General features: G+C 43.4%; 1 protein-coding gene across 3 annotated transcripts in view; it reads right to left on the bottom strand.

The window, feature by feature from the left end:
• Positions 1-16670, bottom strand: part of UBXN8 (UBX domain protein 8) — a 140552-nt gene that overhangs the window by 5691 nt on the left and 118191 nt on the right. The gene's annotated exons all lie outside the window — the stretch shown is intronic.

Below are 16670 nucleotides of genomic sequence, written 5' to 3' on the forward strand. Positions count from 1 at the left end.
CCAGCTGGCATCTCCTCCTGGTCAGGGCTTTTCCATTCGCAATCCACCCACAAAGCAGATGAAACCCCAGGCTCCATGGGACTCTCCTGTAAATCCAGTGAGTCCAGCTCCAAGCTCCCCTTCTTGATCTCAACGGCCTCCGAGGAGAAGTGCACTCAGCCTTCTGGTTGCTCCTCTACCCGCGAGGAACTGGCAGTCTGGGGAGGAGGGGGAGGTGCTCTGTCGTCGGGGCTCAGGGTGGTCTCCAGACCCAAGGAGGTTACCTCCATCTCGCCATGGAGCACCTCCAGTGGGTGCATCGACGACACCGATATTTCCTGCATTCGCCGCAGGAGCTCATCAGTGGTGCCGAGATTGGTCTGGCCGGAGCGTCGCGAGGCTCCAGCGGCACTTCAGCCTCTCCTTTTCGGCATGGCTCTCAGGTAAATATCTTGTAGGAATGTAGAACAAACTTGATGAGGTGCCTTGTGCCGAACTGCTTAACTAACAGGTCCGTCCGCTATCTTGGATCTTATCTTCAGATTTTTTATTCTTCTCACATTCCCCCTTCTACACTCTGAATCAATTACCAAATCCCCATACAGTCCATTGCCTATTATAACTTAAGTTACCTAGTTATCTGCCATTACAACTATAATTTAATATTATCTTTGCAAATAAATTAAAATCACCCTCAGAAATCTCTCAAAGGAATCACTCAAAGGAGCACTTCTCCGGCGCTGCCCTCCTGCCTTTAAATTTTGCGTCCCTGTGATGTCACAGTGGGCGGAGTTTAAGCAGTGATTCACAGGAGACAGGAAGAAATAGGTTTTGCTGGTGTTGTGTGAAATTTATTTAAAAATGTGGTTTATTTAACTATGCGGTTTATATATTACATACATAATATCCTGCACTCTCTACAATCACCACACATATAACACAGACATAACTGGACAAACACTTTTTTTTAACATCCCCCCATGGTAGATGTCAAAATACCAAGTCAGCATATACAGGCATTATCAAGTTAAATTTCAACAATTAGAGATGCAGAAAGACATTATTAAATCATGAATGCAGAAAGGCGTTAAATCATAAGTTCCTGGCAGAATATTCTAGAGAACTATATCTTTAAATAAGATAGGCGTTAACATAGGCATGCTTTAACAAATAATTACGTTTTCAACATTTTCTTAGTTAATCTTCCCAGTACAAAATTGTAAAATGCCAGGTAGGGCATTCCAAAGTTTTACACCAGCCACAGACATCATTGATGCTCCAATCCTGACATGCATGATAGATATCCTGCCCTCCAAACTTAGTTTCATCCCATTTTTAGATCTGAGATATTTTCTAGGTTTATACATTTCAAAAAAACTCTTGTAATACCTTTGGGTTAACATGGTACAGTGTCTGATGACAATGGTGACAGCCCACCTCAGAAAGGAGAAAATTCAAGTACATCCTTTCTTGGTCGACTGATTGGTTGGCGCCTCGTCCAAGATGGAAGGAGAGAGCAGTGTCCCAGGTGGTTCAGCTGTTATAGGACCTGGGCTGGGTTGTCAATTTGGAGCCGACCCAGATCATGGAGTGTTTGGGAAACTGTTTCAGCATTGCGGAGGGTTGTGTCTTTCTTCCCGAGCCACACAAACAGAAGCTTACAAAGCAGATTTCAGACTTCCTGAAGATGCCAATTCCAATGGCTTGACATTGTCTCCAGGTACTAAGATCCATGACGGCACCATAGAAGTAGTCCCTTCGACAAAGATTCATATTTTATTTTTATTTATTCAATTTTATATACCATTCTCCCAGGGGAGCTCAGAACAGTTTACATTAATTTATTCATGTGTTCTCTCCAGGACTCTCTATTGTCCCAATGGTCCCTGCAGATGGATTTGCTTAAGAAGCTGCTATCCTGGATGGTGGAAGTACGATGGAGATTGTGTTAGAAGCTTCCACTGGAGCCCCTCTTATCTGTACTAGTGCTGTCCGATTCACGATTCAAATCAATTCTCCGATTCACTTTGGGTGAATCAATTCAAATTGGTTTGTTATTGAAGAAAATTGGACTTACCGATTCATTGGCCCCCTTGCTACCACCGCTTTTGCCTAGCCAGGGAGGAGAGAGCCTTGTTGCCCCGATCTGCACCAGAGACCCGTTTGGGCTTTCTCTCTGCCACCGGAGTCCTTGCTTCTGATGTAGCTTCCGGTTTTGCAAAACCGGAAGTTACATCGAAGCAAGGACTCCGGTGGCAGAGGGAAATCCTGAACGGATCTCTGGTGTAGATCGGCAGCAGCAAGGCTCTCTTCTTCCCAGCAGCAAGGCTCTTCTCTCCTCCCTGGCCAGGCAAAAGCGGCGGTAGCAAATCCAATTCACTACCCTGCCGCTACTCTGGGCGTCTTCTCTCCATTTGGCCGCCCAATTGGAAACAGGAAGTTTTCACTGAGGGTGGGCCACAGTGGAGAGCAGACACAAGGAGTAGTGGCAGGAGTGGTACGCTAGCGCCACCGGCAGTCCTCTTCCCATATGCATCCCTCCTGCTGGACTCTCTCTGGGAAAGATGCAGGGATGTGGTGGTGGCTTAGTGCCATTAAAAAAAAATTAAAAAAGGTAGATGGAGGGGGAGGGGAGATGGTGGACTGGAGAAGAGATGGGGAGAAGACAGATGGGAGAAATAAGGATCTAAAAATAGGAGAGGGAGAGAGATGGACAATGGGATTTAGGGAGGGAAGGAACAGAAAGGGAGAGAAGTTGGACACAACGGATGGTGAGGAGGATAGAGATACTGGATAGGAGGGTAGTTGGGAAGAGAAAGGGAGACATGGTGGACCCATGGTGGGGAAGAAGAGAGAGATGAAGGCTGAAAGGGTAATTCAGAAAAGATGGATCTGTGGATGGAGACGAAAAAAAGGAAAGATACCAGACCTCCAGGGGAGGGGAGGGAAATGGAAGGGGCGGATAGAGATAGAAGATGGATGGTTAGCAAGAAGAAAGAAGGAGACCTTGGCAAGCAAGTTATCAGAAGACAACCGGAGCCGTGGACCAATAAGATCTTAATAATGATCAGACAACAAAAGGTAGAAAAAATAATTTTATTTTCTATTTTGTGGTGTTAGACCACGAATGTGAGCTAGGATTTAAGAGAGAGAGGAAAAGTTTTTTTGTTTGTTTATTATGTTTACACCACAGCACCAGTGTGGGTAGTAGAGGGCAAAGTGCGTGAAGAGGCTATAAAAGGGGTGAAGAGGCTATAAAATAAACCCACTGGGATATTTGAAAAAAACATCCACTTGGGCAGGAAAATTGAATCGATTTGAACAATCGATTCAATAGGCTGAATCAAATCAAATTTTTTTTCCTGAATCGGGCAGCACTAATCTGTACCCTTCTCCACTGCCAACTCCAGACTCCATCCTTTCCACACCTTATGCCTGGAACAGACTGCCTGAATCAACATGTCATGCTGCATCCTTAGCAGTATTCAAATCCAAGCTAAAAGCCCACTTTTTTGAAATTTCTTTCAACTCTTAACTCCCACTGCTATCAGTTAAGGCTGCTTATAATACTAGTGGCACCTGATTGCCCATGTCAGCCGTGGTATGCAGACCTGGTGCGCCTTCAATAGGACAGAGGTCTCAAAATGCAAGTGAATTTGGATCTCCGGTCATAGGGTCCAATTCCTATGGAGAGTCTGGAATACTTTGGTCTTATGGCATGGCTCTTGAGTAAGCAGCCATAGCACAGAAAAGTTACTCAAAGTGATTATAGCTACCTTCCTTAGAACCAAGAGACTAACAACAATTGTAGCGTATGCAAAATCCTGGAAGTCGTTTCAACATTGGTGTGTGAAGGACAAGGTGGAGTTGTTAAAAGCCCTGGTGTCAGTGTTTTTTGCATTTTTGTAGGCTAGTCTGGATAAAGGGCTAGCAGTGGAATCCCTCAAAATACAAATAGGTCTCTCATGTTTCAGAGCCAAAGTGGAAAAAGGCTTTGTAGCCGCGCATTCTAACATAGCCAGGTTTTTGAAGGGAGTGTTCAGTTTGTGGCCTCACGTCATGGAATCTTAACATCATTTTGAAGGGGCTCAGTAAGGCTCTGTTTGAGCCTTTGAAAGAAGTGTAACTGCTAGATCTGATAGCAGATAAAGACCTGAATGGTCCATCCAGTCTTCCCTGTTAGTATATGCATTACAATTTAATGATTAAATTAAAATGTCTTTTTTTCTTTGTTGTTTCTTGACCATAGAAGTCCACCAGGTACTGTCCTTAGGTTCCAACTACTGGAGTTGCCATTGAAGCTCACACCAGCCTATCCATACCATGAAAGTTTGCCTATTCATATTCTAATCAGATCCTCTGTGTTCATCCCATTCTGTCTTCAATTCTGTCACCGTTTTCCTTTCCTTTCTGCCACCTCCATCGGGAGGGCATTCCAGGCATCCACCACCCTCTGAAAAAATAATTTTCCTAACATTACTCTTAAGTCTACCACCCCTCAACCTCAATTTATGTCCTCTAGTTTTACTATTTCCCCTTCTCTGGAAAAGTTTTGGGCCTATACTACTACCTACTATGCCAAAAAGACAAGAAAAACCTTTTGAAAGGAAAGAGATATCAAAGTGAAAAATAATTATGATAATACACGATCTTGAAGTTGTTCTTATACCCAGAAGTTTTCTTAAGATAGATTTATTGTTGAAATAATTTCAATTTTGAAGAAAGTTTTTCTACAAAAAGATGTTAATATTTTATATATGCAATGATTGGATGTTGAGACTCATTGTGGGACGTCATCCATTAGTAGTCTCTAAGTCTCTGAGCATATATCTTACATATATTGCACCTATATATACTGAATAAGAACATTTTCAGGATCATGTAAGGGATTATCATAATCATTTTTCCTATATTTTATTTTTTTTTATTTATATTTTTATTAAACTTTTACATCAATCACAAGAATAACCTTGTTCCGTGTAACACAGAAAAGAAACCATTTTTACCAATCAAACCAAAATCAAATACAGAAATATTAATTATCCCTTTCTTAGACCACAATAATAGGGGCTATGGAAATCTTTTAAATTGGAGATATTTAAAGTGGTATTAAATTCTAAAGAAAAAGCTTAATGTGAAACCAGTTGCTATCTTACTAATAATCCATCATATAATCAGTCCTTGATGATCTTTTTGACTTTCAGAAAATCCCTTAAGTGGTCTGGAGAAAAAAAAGTATACTTAATTCCCAAATACCTCACCAAATACTTGCAGGGATAAGCTAATAGAAACGTAGCCCCCAATTTAAGAGTTTCTTTATGCAGAGATAGGAAATCCTTTCTTCGTTCTTGTGTGACTTTAGAGACATCTGGGTACATCCAAATCCATTGTTCTCCATATAATTTATGAGAATTCTTAAAATATAATCTTAATACCATATTTAAGTCTTGCTCAAAGACGAAGGAAATTAGAAGAGTAGCTCTCTCTGTCTCTGCATTCAAAGTTTGTTCCAAAAACACTGTCACATTCCCAAAATCAAACTGGTTCTCTCCTTCATTTTGTTTATCCAACTCTTTTTGAGGTTTATTTGGAAGATAGTATATCTTATTTACTGGAGGAATTTTGTCAGAGGGAATATTCAAATTTTCAATTAAGTATCTATTCAAATAGATTATAGGAGAAGTTCCAGGGGAGAATGGAAAGTTCAAAATACAAAGATTCAATCTCCTATTATAGTTTTCAATTTGTTCTAATTTTCTATGAATGAAGGAGTTATGTTTAATAGCTGCATTCTTAAATGTTTGCAATTGTTTTATATCATCCTGCATTTGTATAGTTTGGGTTGAGAATTTCATTGAGTCAACAGTTTTAGTAAGATTGTCCAGCTCGGTATTGATGTTAATTACCTCCTCAGTTGTTTTGCTCGACGATATCGCCAGCCGCTGAAGGAGTAGCCAAATGTCTCCCAAGGAAGCCTCCATGGGAGAGGAGTGAATTCTCTCTCTCTCTATAGATGTTAAAGTCTTCAGCTGCCCTGCCATTGCCGGCTTGTCGCTCTCACCAGGAAGCCCCGTAGAATCCCTTCCGAGATCAAAGTCCTCCTGCAACAGAGCTCCAACAGAAGCTGGACACGCAGGTTTTGATGAAACTGGAGGGGATAAAGATGTTTCAAACCCCGAAAGGAGAAGAGGTTCTCCCACGTCTTCCCCCAATACCAGGACACTTCCTCCGGCTTGTGGAGCAACCGGGGGCTGAACCGCAAAGAAGCGATTGACGGTCTGCTGGATGGGCGTTGAAGATAGGGCCGGCGAGGGAACGGCCCTTAACACCCCCTTCCTTTTAGAATGCGGCATAACAAATTAGATATAAAAGGTAAGATATCTGCAAAGGAAGCACCAGCTTCGTCGGATTCTAAATCAGCCTCTCACTAGCGGCTCTCACACCGCCGCCATCTTGCCCCGCCCTCCAGGCACACCCATTTTTCCTATATTAATACCTTTCAGATATTTAAATATCTTGTCCCTCCTCTCATCCAGTGTTGAAATCTTCTAGTCACTTCTCATACTTCTTTTGGCACAAACCCCCTATTTTTGTTGCTTCAAGTTTTACATCCTTGGCCATATATGGCCTCCAAAACTGAACACAATACTCCAAATGGGGTCTCACCAATGACCTGTACAGGAGCATCAACACCTTCGTTCTACTGGCTATGCCTCTCTTTATACAGCCCAGTATCCTTCTGGCAGCAGCCACTGCCTTGCCGCACTGTTTCTTTGCCTTTAGATCTTCAGACACTATCACCCCAAGGTCCCTCTCCCCATCTATGCATATCAGCCTCTCACCTCCCAGCATGTACATCTCCCTTGGATTTCTAATCCCCAAATGCATCAATCTGCACTTCATTGCATTTAATTTTAGTTACCAGATATTAAACCATTCTTCCAACTTTTTCAAATCCTTTTTGATATTTTTCACTCCCTCCGGGGTGTCCACTCTGTTACCAATCTTGGTATCATCTGCAGAAAGGCAAACCTTTCCTTCTAATCCTTTGGCAATATTGCTCCCGAACATATTGAACAGAATCAGCCCCCCAGCATCGATCTTTAAGGCACTACTCACCTTTCCTCTGAGCAAATTCCATTAACTACCACCCTCTGACATCTGTCAACCACTTTCTAATCCAGTTTATCATTTTGGGTCCTAACTTCAGCCTGTCAAGTTTGTTCAAGAGACTTCTATGAGGAACTGTATCAAAGGCTTTTCTGAAATCTAAGTAAATTATATCTAGCACACTTCTTGATCTAATTCTCTGGTTATCCAGTCAATTCAATCAGCTTCGTTTGGTATGATTTACCTTTAGTAAAGCCACGTTGCCTTAGATTCTATAACCCATTAGATTCTAGGAATTTCACCATCATCTCCTTCAGCAATACTTCCATTATTTTTCCTATAACCAAAGTGAGGCTTACTGGTCTGTAGTTTCCTGCTTCATCTCTGTGACTACTTTTGTGAAGAAGAACCACATCTGCTCTTCTCCAATCCCGTGGAACCACTTCCATCTCCAGAAATTTATTGAACAGATTTAATTTAATGCAGAGTTTATGTATGTTTGTTTATTTGGATTTGATATACCTCTGAATCTTAATCAGAGTTCTCAGCGGTTTACATAAACACTAAATATAACCAAATAAAAAAGGAACGCCAGTTATACTGCTAAATCATCACACTGGCTTTGAAGCAATTTATAAAAAAAAAACAAATAAAAACTACTACTACTATGAATTATTTCTATAGCGATACCAGATGTATGCAACACTGTAAAGAGTTACAAAGAAGACAGTCCCTGCTCGAAAGAGCTTACAATCTAAACAAAAACTAGAATTATACAATAGCCAAAAATCTAATCATGTACTTTAAGTAATTTCCCTCTCTGTCCCAATGAGCTCACAATCTAGTACTAAAAAGAATGAACAAACAATTATCATCATACATAAGACATAGATGAAGGAAGGAAGAGAGAATAATATAATAATTAAATTAAAAAACAGGAGAGAAAACTCCATAAAGCAAAGTTACTGAACAGATAGGTATCTTAACAAATAGGCAAGTTTTAAATGGCTTTCTAAAGATGAGGTAATTAAGTTCAGTTCTTAAAGATGCTGGAAGGTCATTCCAGGTTCTGATTGCTGCAAATGTGAAGAGGGTGTTGAATATTCATTTGTATTTCACTCCCTTAGATGAGGGAACAATCAGTTGGAGGGTGGTGGTAATCCTTGATGAGGGGAAGTAGAGAACATATTGACTATCTGTTCTGGTGAGTTGGCATTTAGAGCATGGTGCACAATGCAGGAAAGCTTAAACAGGATTCAAGCATTCACAGGTATCCAATGAAGCCTGCACTAGTACTTAGAAATGTGGTCATATTTTCCTTAAACCGAAGATCAATCTGATTGCAATGTTCTGAATCATTTGAAGCTTATTTAATTGAGTAGAAGTTATGCCTGCATAGAGGGAGGAAGAAGCAACAAAAATGGAAGACAGAACAGAAGTACAGTATTTGTTTAGCACTTTTGCTTTTCCCTCATTCGCCAGATGTATCTCTCTCTTGGCTTCTTTCATTTTCATCCAGTATTCCTTTTTGTCTTCTACCTCTTGAGTATTTTTATATTTCATGAATTCCAATTCTTTTGCCATTATTTTCTTTGCCACTAGTTTGGAGAACCATATTGGTTTCCTTTTTCTCTTGCTATAATTTATTTTCCTCACTTAAAGACTGGTAGCCATTTTTATTCCTTTCAGCTTGTACCACTGTATTTCCACTTCCCTTATGTCCTCCCATCCTATTAGCTCTTTCTACAGATACTCCATTTTACTAAAGTCAACATGTTTGAAATCCAGGACTTTGAGTTTTATGTGGCTGCCCTCCATTTTAGTTGTTATAGCAAACCAAACCATTTTAGGTCAGGGGTAGGCAATTCCAGTCCTCGAGAGACGGAGCCAGGTCAGGTTTTCAGGATCTCCACAATGAATACATATGAGATGGATTTGCATGCCCTGCTCTTTGAGATGCAATTCAATCTCATGTATATTTATTGTGGATATCCTGAAAACCTGACCTGGCTCTGGCTCTCGAGGACTGTAATTGCCTACCCCTGGCCTAGGTGGATACCTAGAGGCACTTCCCCATTTGTGATCGCGAGATCCAGTATCACTTTTTCCCTCGGTTCCAACACAATTTGTCTGAACAGAGCCTCTTTCTACTTCTTCCTGATTCCACAGACAGAACTTTCCGGGGGGTCACGTGATGCCGGGCACTTGAACGGACGTGTCTCTCCACAGCTCCGGGCCATGCCGACATAATCTGCTCTGTAACATATGCAATTTTAATATTTTTTCGACTCCTGCTCTATACATTCGTTTCATTTGCTTTGCTGCCTCTGTGGAACGTTTCCCCGGAGTGTTTTGCCTGTGCGATGCCTGCTAAATTGCAGCGGGGCACTCGTGATAAAGTAAAGCAGCAGATGGCGGAGAGCCACGAGGTTCCCATGTTCACACTCCAGGAAGCCGCGGTGCAGGAACTCACCCGCTCTCTCACCCTGGTGATGGAGGACAAGCTCGCCAAAATCCACACATTTATGTAGGATATTAAGGAAAGCCTTGATTCTCACGCAGGCCGTTTGCAGCGCGTCGAGGACCGTGTTGCACGCCAGGAAGATCAAGCTGCTAACTTTGAGGAGCGGATGCGAGCCCTGGAGTCGGCTAATAAAACCCTGCTAGACCGCGTTGATGACCATGAGAACCGGGGTAGGAGACAGAACCTCCGTTTCATCGGGTTCCCTGCTTCTATTCGAGATGTGGATCTCCGTACATGTCTGGAGAGTTGGTTGCTAAAAGTATTAGAACCTTTGGATCCGGGCCCGACTATCCAAATCGAACGGGCGCACCGCGTGGGCCACGGAAGGATGATGATAATCGATCACGTCCTGTGCTCGCCCGGTTCCTTAACTTTACGGTTAAGGAGCGAATCCTGGCTCACTATCGCAAAGGGGTGGATTTTGCTTATGATGGGCGCAAGATCTTAATCTTTCAAGATTTCTCCCCCCAAGTATCCTCCAGGCGTAAAGAAATGGCGCCTTACTGCAACACCTTGTATCGCCGCAACATTCGAGTCTCCCTCCTATATCCAGCCTGGGTTCGGGTTTTTTATAACAACAAAGTTCACTACCTGGAAACACTACGAGAGCTGGAACAGTTTGTTCTTCAATTACCAGCTCCTGTGACTCCTGCGTCTCCACCCCCCTGAACGTACACACCGGGGACTCGGGTTTCTGCTTGGCGGCATGGCCGCATGTGTTTTTCTCTGAGACGCCATTCTTGAGTGTTTGGCGGCAGATGGACTTGCTGTTTCTTAGCCAGTGGCACGTTTTGCCCTGGTGGTTGTTCTTTGACTTTTCTGCCTTACTTGCCTGAAGTATTTTGGCGTTTTTGTTCCTTTTGTTCTTTTTCCAAATATGGGACATTCAGGAGTTCTCATTTTGTACTGTTTGTTCCTTTACGCTCTCTCTGGCTGAGTGACTAGATGTCATTCAATAATCTCTCCTAATTTTCTTTCTTTATTTAGATGCTGCCAAGGAGCTATTTTTTCTGTTACCCTTTAATAACTGCTTTTGCTTGTTGAGTCTTGCTCTGTGTGTGGGGCATGGCCTGGAGCTGTTGCTGTTATTGTACTTTAGTTCTCATTCACTGTTCTTTGTTCTGGGTAGACTGTATGGTCTTGGGGGGTGGGGGGATGGAGTGCTTGTGGGGAGGGGAGTGTATGGGGTTTTTGTATGAGACTGTATGTATGGGTTATGCTCGTGATTATTGATTATCGTTGTCTGGCTCACGCATCTTATTTTGCTTTGCATCTTTTCACTGCTGTCATTCATGTGTGGAGGGGGGATATGGCTGGGACATCCCCCGCTCCGTTTTACTGCAAGTACCTGCTTAGTTATAACAATGTTACCATTAATGTAATGCTATGTCCTCTTTGAATGTGACATCCCTTAATGTGGATGGGATCCACTCTCCCATTAAACGTGCCAAACTCCTTGCTTACCTCAAGCGGGAGCGCACAGACATAGCTTTTCTCCAGGAAACACACTTTACAGACGAGGAACATCGTAAACTGAGGCGGGATTGGGTGGGACAAATTGGCTTTGCCTCCTATAACTCTAGGCAGCGGGGGGTAGCTATTCTTATCCATAAACGTATCCCCTTTACCACTCTGCAGCAGGTCTCGGACCCTGATGGGAGATACATTATCCTTGTGGGAGAACTATGGGGGCAGTCCATTGTTTTTTGTAACATCTATGCACCTAACACTTACTCTCACGTTTTTTTTCTCACCTTGTCACCTTCTTAGCTCCTCACACTTCTAGTTTGCTGGTGCTAGGGGGAGATTTTAATGTGACTGCCAATCCAGCTTTAGATTGTCAACCCGTTAGGGATGCCCCCAGGGATCATTTCAACAGAGGCGTGAACTACCTCATGCGGGAACTGGGCTTGTTGGATGTTTGGAGAACTCTCCACCCCGAAGAGCGTGATTTTTCTTTCTATTCCCATCCCCACCTGTCTTACTCTCGTCTTGACTACTTCCTTGTTTCTGAGCTTTGGTTTCCCAAATTTGCTTCGGCCTCCATGCTCGCTCCGATCTTATCTGATCACTCCTTGCTTAGCATCACTCTTCAGTTTTTGCGGTCCTCCGGTGGACGCATATGGCGTATGTCTCCACAATTATATACGGATAAAGCATTTCATGATTATTTTTCCAAAAAATGGGAGGATTTTCTCCATACAAACTCTGTGTCGGATGTGGGCCCTGTTGTCTACTAGGAGGCCGCAAAGTCTGTCATGCGCGGTCATATTTTGGCCTATTCTTCTGCTCTGAAGAAGCGACAGGAGGGTGAACTCTTAGCTCTCACTCGGGAATTGCAAGAGCTCCGACGGGTACACATATCCCAGCTTACCCCACCGCTCAGAGCATCGCTGAAAAAACTGAAAGACCAGATCAACCGGTTAACTCCTTGATGCCAGAGCCCAACGTAGCATATATTTTTACAAATATAAACTACATGCATGGGATAATAAGACGGGACGTATGTTAGCTAACCTTGTTCGACCACCCAAGGCCAAACACGTCATCACTGGTATTAAAGATCGGACGGGCAAACTCCATACTAATCCTGCTGATATCTCGGCTCATTTTGTGCGTTTTTATCGAGATCTTTATACGGCTTCCCCGGCTGACTCCCAGGCCCGAGACGCCTTTTTCAAAGACCTACATCTGCCCTCCCTTTCGGAAGAGCAGGGGCGGACATTAAATTCCCCTATTACTGGGTCGGAACTTCAGGCAGCCATCGGTAAACTTACTCTCACAAAAACGCCGGGTCCTGACGGAATGGGACCGGAATTTTACAAACTACTGCCCCCTGTTGTATTGCCAGCTCTGCAGTCCTACTACCGGTCTGCTGACTGAGCTTCCCCCCTGGGGACACTCATAACCGGGCCCATGTCATTCTTCTTCCAAAACCCGGCCAACCCCAGGACCAACTGGGCTCGTACAGACCGATTTCTCTCCTCAACTAGGATGTTAAGATCTTAGGTAGTATCCTGGCAGCCCGTCTCAATGCCTTCTTGCCGGATCTGATTCACGAGGATCAGGTCGGCTTTGTCCCCGGCCGTCACGCCTCTTTGAATCTTTTAAAGGTTTTGGCGGTCTTGCAATCTTCCCATGTGATGGGGGACAGGGCCCTTATCGCCAGTCTTGACGTTGAGAAGGCGTTCGATATGGTCTCGTGGTACCATCTTTTTTGGGTTATGGGGCGGTTTGGTATTGCTGGCGACTTCGTACGGTGGGTGGCGGCTCTTTATTGTCGACCCTCTTCCCAGCTTCTGGTGAACGGGGATTTGTCTGTCTCCTTTCCCTTGGGGCAGGGTACCCGTCAAGGATGCCCGCTTTCCCCTCTGCTGTTTCTGCTTTCACTAGAGCCCTTGGCGCAGCGTATCTGTCAGGACCCCTGCCTAGAGGGTCTCCGTGTGGGGACCCATGAATTTTGCATTAGTCTCTTTGCTGACGATATGCTTCTTTATGTTAACCACGCTGACGTCCACATGCCCCATCTTTTAGCACTTATATAATCTTACGGGCATTTTTCGGGCCTTATGATTAATTTTGAGAAAACTGAGGCTCTTCTGTTGGGAACGTCGGGTGTGCCTTGTTGGATAGAAACCTTGGGTGTGGGAGTGGCTCCCGGGAAACTTAAATATTTAGGTATTATGTTATATTGCGACCCCAAACGTTTATATACAGCCAACATCACCACCGCGCTTGGTAAAATCAAAACCCTTTGCCACCGGTGGCGAACCTTACCACTGTCCCTTATGGGACGAGTTGCACTGGTCAAGATGGTGCTTTTTCCCAAATTGTTATACCCCCCCTCCAGACTATTCCCGTTTGGGTGTCTTCCTCTGACGAGCGGTCCTACCTCGCCACTATTCAATCTTTTATTTGGCAGGATAGGGCATCTAGAATCAGTTTTCCTAAACTCATCAGAGCCAAACAGCATGAAGGTTTGAGCGTCCCTGACCTGCGAGCGTACAATGTTGCGGCTCTGTTTCGATGGATACATGCCCAATTGGTGCTTGAATCTTGCTCCTCTTCCTCGACACTCTTGGAGGCCTGCTGTCTTCCTCTTTCCTTTTCTTCCTTTTTGCATGGCCGTTCTGTGGGGGGCTCTGGCTTTCTTCTTCTTCCTTTCCCTTTCTCCTCTCTTTTCGGAAGGTTTGGGCATGGTGGCGCACGAAGCAGAAACTGCTGCCGGGTTTTTCACCTTTTCTCTCCCTCCTTTGCAACCCTGATTTCCCTCCTGGTATGCAGCGTCTCTGGGGTCTGTTGGACCGGGGGGAGCAGGATACCACTGCGGGGGCGGTTTTGGATATGGGGGGAGGGCTCTTCCCTTCCTTTTCTCAGGTCCAATCCCACTGGGGTCTTTCTTCCCACCACTTTCACACCTATTTACAGATTAAGCATTATCTTACTCCTCTGCTTGCCCGTCATACCGGATGTTGGGAGTGTGGGTCTCTTGATAACATTTTTCTGGACATCCCGTCTTCCATGAACACTGTTTCCAGATGGTATTCTGCAAGCAGAGACTATCAACATGAGTTGTGTTTGGTGCATCTTGCTAGGGATTGGTCTTCTGAGCTGGGTAGGACTGTCACCGTCCAGGATCTGCAAATGTTTTTCCAGAACATTTATCATTTTGTTAAAGCAGTATCTCTCCAGGAGACACAGTTTAAACTTCTCCATAGAGCGTACATAACCAGAACCCGTGGTTTGCTTATGCATTTGTGGACCGATGCTCTCTGTCTTCGCTGCAAACAGCACCCAGGTACCTTTCTTCATACATTTTTTAACTGTCCGGCTCTAACATTCTGGAGTCGTATACATCAATGCCTTGAATTGGTACTTCAATGCACCTTTGCCTGGAACTGTGTAGTGCTCCTGCTGGGGGATGTCCAGGACTTGATTCAGCAGGGTGTGGACTTCCCTGCTCAGAAATTCATTCTTCATGCTGTTCTCTTGGGCAAAAAACTTGTTTTGCATCAGTGGTCTGCTGCAGAGGCCCCTACCTTCAGCATCTGGCTTGCCAAGATGACCCTGCAAGCACGATTCGAATTGGACTCTTACTCCTCCAGACCTCAGGCTCTGTGGACTGCCTACTGTGCTTTATGGGAATGTTTTATGGCTCTAACCCCACCTGCATCTCCATGACTTTTTTGTCATCATGCTTTGGACTGCCTGGGTTCTCGTTTCTGCATTTGTTCTGTGTTTTGTTTTTATTCTCCTTCCTTGTTATTATTCGCTGACTGTTGTTGGTGTGCCAAGACTAACGTGCTCATTACTTGTTTTGGTTCGAGTGGGTGCATGAGAATTTTGGACTGTGTGTGTGTGTGTGCATGAAGGTGTGTGAGTTTGAAGTGATGAATTGTTTGGGGATTCATATGTTTCTTTCTCTATTTCTTTGTTTTGTTTAGAAACAGGCACTTGTGAACCGCTTTTTGTACTGCTATTCCTGATGTTCTTGGATGCCACATTTTCAAATATTTAGTTATATTTTTTGACGTTCTGCATCCTGTACATGGTTTTGATTGCCTAATAAATATGATATTACAAAAAAAAAAAAGAACTTTCCAAGCCGCATCTGGCAGGATGAAATCACCCAGCAACAGCACCTCTCCTTTCTTCCCCTACTTTTGGATATCCACAAGATCTTTACCAAATTGCTGCAATTGAGTTTGAGGTCTGTAGACAACACCCTTTGTAGACAGAAGTTCCAGCTTTTCAAAACTATCCATATCGCTTCTTCCTTTCCCCAGGCCACCTGCATTTGTCACTTGGATATTGGCCTTTACATATAGAGCTACTACTCCACCTTTTCAACCATCTCTGTCCTTCCTAAAAAGATGATAGCCCAGTATGTTTGCATCCCATCCATGGGAATCGCTGAACTATGTCTCTGTGATCTCTACATCCAAGGCTGTTTCTAACATCAGGGTTTGTAGATCATTATTTTTATTGCCTAGACTGCGAGTGTTTATGGTCATTGCTTTCCAGCTACGTTTTTGTGGCAATTTCATTTTTTGTGTAGTTTTGTTTAGTCTCACTTCCTGCTCCCTTGCTAAGTGTATTGCTAATATTGTTGTTTGCATTGCTATTTTTTTGCTACTGTCACCTCTTGTCTTTTCCTGGGGATAGCTATCATAAGTGTCCTGCATACATATGCCACCCCCACCTTCTAGTTTAAACACCTAGAAACATATTGCCTGAACTTCTCAGCAGGGATTCTTTAACTTGCCATAGTAAGATGCAGCCCATCATTACAATATAATCTCTTGTTTTTCCATGTATTTCCCTATCCTCCTATTTACCTAAAGCCTTCATGATGACACCAGGTTCTGAGCCACCTATTGAAGATCTCTGTATTTAATACTCTTTCCTCTCCCTTTTCATATGTAAGAAGTACTTCCAAAAAAAGCTTCAGTCTTTACAAAAGGTTTTAACCCCTACCCCATCTCCCAAAAAGCTTTCTGTACTGCAAGTGGAGTATTGCTGGCTTGGGGATGCTTCTTGAGTTATCTTCACTGGTTCTGGTTCCATCTCAATTCTTCTTGAATACTGCAATGCTCTAATGGAGCAAAAGAATTCTGTAGGTGCAACAGTTGTGAGGGTGGATGTTTGTGTCACGTTTCAAATTTAATTAAAATTTCTTATACCGCTTAACCAGTCTTCTAGGCGGTGTACAAAATTATAAAAGCATACAATAGCTAAAATACAAATTTAAGAAGACAGTGGATGACAAAGACTTTTGGAGACATAACGAGTGGAAACAAAAGGATAATGGGCAAGAACTACAATTTTAAAGATAAAAGATAACAATTTAGGGGAGAAACAGTAGGAGGGGAAGTAGAAATAAAATCATTCTAGATCACCCTTAAAAGGGCAGTTAAATCTCAAAGGCATCAATGAAAAGAAATGTCACATGCTGCAGTCTACCTGACACTGCTGTGATCCATTTATTCCTGAATTGTTTTATTCTTTGAGGCAGTGGTGGTAAATTGGTATGATACTGTGGAGTAATGGAAGTTGC

This window comes from Geotrypetes seraphini, chromosome 1, assembly GCF_902459505.1.
Source record: "Geotrypetes seraphini chromosome 1, aGeoSer1.1, whole genome shotgun sequence".
Classification (NCBI taxonomy): domain Eukaryota; kingdom Metazoa; phylum Chordata; class Amphibia; order Gymnophiona; family Dermophiidae; genus Geotrypetes; species Geotrypetes seraphini.